At 38.2% G+C, this 2,500-nt stretch overlaps 1 protein-coding gene across 1 annotated transcript in view; it reads right to left on the reverse strand.

Moving 5' to 3' along the window:
* LOC143299998 (nicotinamide phosphoribosyltransferase-like) overlaps positions 1 to 2,500 on the reverse strand; it is a 38,748-nt gene that overhangs the window by 35,194 nt on the left and 1,054 nt on the right. The gene's annotated exons all lie outside the window — the stretch shown is intronic.

The raw sequence follows: 2,500 nt of genomic DNA on the forward strand, positions 1-2,500 counted from the left end.
AGGTTTCAGTACATCCTTGTTTTGCATCCACTGGTTATTTTCTTTGGAATCAACTGTGAAGTTAAAGTCACTCTAGATCTGTCACCTTTGCAACAAATATGTAACTTATCAACTTAATTTGTCACATTACTCACAACCTTTTTTTTCATGAATATACAAGCCAGTTCAGTAAAACCTGTATAATGACACATCTGCTTGTAACACTTTCTATCTAAAGGTCTTTCATCTCTCTCATTCATGATTCTTGTTGTCATGAATATTTAAAGAACCATCAGTGCTGCTTTTCTCTCACACTTGTCTTGTGTTTTGAAAACCTCATTGTTTCTAGCCATTTTCAAGTCAGGTGGATCTAATTTCACTGTCACAGGTTGGATGAGGGATGTCATCCTTGGTCTTTGATGTGTGTGTGTGTGTGTCTGTGTGTGTGTGTGTGTGTGTCTTGTCTGTGTGTGTGTGTGTGTCTGTGTGTGTGTGTGTCCTTTTGTGCTGTTCTGTTTTTACTTGGATTTATGGAATGGGAATTATTTGTACTGGGAATAAAACAATCTTTTCTCTGTATTTGTCTTTCTTCTTTTTTTTTCCTTCCTTTTTTTCATACCAAATAATCGTTGATCTCATTCAAAGGAAAAGCAGAATTTTATGAATAAGTCTGAGTTCTATTATAAATAAACAAATAAAATAGACATTGACATAATGCAGGCATTGTTTTGCTACATAAATTTCTTTTCACATACAAGTTTTCCTCTTTTTGATTAGTCATCAGTTTTCATGATGGTGGAGACAGACTTGTCTGTGCACACATGTGCATCCACAGCTGGTATAACTATAAGTTCACCAAACTGTGACATGTATCATCAGACTGGAAAGCAGAGGAAAAGTGTTGACATGTTAGTTGGTACTGCCTGAAAAGTGATAAGCACAGGCATGCTCACTGCAAAAACATTTTGCATCTTCTTTTTTTTCCATTATTTCTCCACAACCCACTAAGCTGTTCAAGACTGGTGGACATTATCCAAAAAATAAACAGAGACTGCCCAACTATCTCGAACTGTGCAAGTGGTAGGTGCTTCATAAAGCTAGTGAATCTCACTTCAAATTCAAACCAGACTGTTATGACTGAGTGTATCCATACGACTGCAGCCTGACAGCTGAAACTGAGTGGTATGTTGAGTTTGAAGCTGTCACATCACACGTCAAAGATTCACATTTAACAGAGTTTTTGATGACTTTAAAATACTGGGGGTCCCATGAACACTTTATGTAGAGGGTCCCAGACTACCTTCAGAGGGCTTCTCAGTACAAGTACATAATTATTCCAAACATTAGAAAAATTTTTAAAGTTAAAAAAACCAGAATGATACACAGTAACACTCAGAATGCACCCATACGCCCACCCACCCCCCACACCACCCCCCTCCCCAAAACACACACCCACCCACCCCCCAAAAAAACCCAAAAAACAGTATGTTATAAACTGTTATTAATAGCAATGGGTCTTTTGAACTGTTCATCAATGGGTCATTTTAAAAATTAATGGGTCAGGAAACAATATGCCTTGCAATCTTCCATTCCCCCTCCACAATGTTTATTTTCATTTGTATCTACACACATGTGAAATGTCTAAATGTGTGAGCGTGTGCATGTGTGTGTACGTGTGTGTGTGTGTGTGTGTGTGTGTGTGTGTGTGTGTGTGGTTGTTGCTGTTATTCTGTTGATGACTCATGCAAAGCAATTTTTTCCTGATCAAGCACAGATACATGTATGAGTGCACTTACGCACCATTATTCTGGACCATGGAAATTGACCATGAGACAGTCAACACACACACACACGCACACACATAGACACACACATACACACACATGCACGCACACACACATACACACACATACAACCAAAACAACAAAAACAACATACAAAAAACGGACTGGGCAATGATTGTTCTGGAGAAATCCTGCACCATCTCCATGCTGAACACTCAGAGGGTAGACCATTGTGTTTTCTGTAAGGTGGAAGGCCACAAGGATATGGTTTTCCTCGTTGAGTTGGGCAACAGATTTCTGGATCAGATTTGCAACTCCTTGGTTGTGCATTTGTGTGTGTCTTAGTGACAATAAGTGTGTGTGTGTGTGTGTGTGTGTGTGTGCGTGTGTGTATTGAATTTGTACCCGTGTGTAGCTGAGTGTGCAACTAGCTCTGAGCCAGTTATCGGCTCTCTTATCTTTCTCACTTTTTTTTCACCACAATATTCCACTGCATGCAAAAATCTTAAGATCTAATATCTACTTGTTCTACTGATGTGAAATGTTACATCTATGATTTTATTATCCAGTCAATCTGGACTTAACATGAACCTCTCTGGTAGGAACAGAACTATATACTTTCCTGCATCACTATTATCCTAAAAATAGGCAAAACATCTTGCTGATTTCTCTTCACTTTTCTTGTGAAAAATAATTACAAATGCAGAATACTAATGATTTCATAGTATTTTTTTTAT

The sequence above is a fragment of the Babylonia areolata genome, chromosome 25, assembly GCF_041734735.1.
Source record: "Babylonia areolata isolate BAREFJ2019XMU chromosome 25, ASM4173473v1, whole genome shotgun sequence".
NCBI classification, from domain to species: domain Eukaryota; kingdom Metazoa; phylum Mollusca; class Gastropoda; order Neogastropoda; family Buccinidae; genus Babylonia; species Babylonia areolata.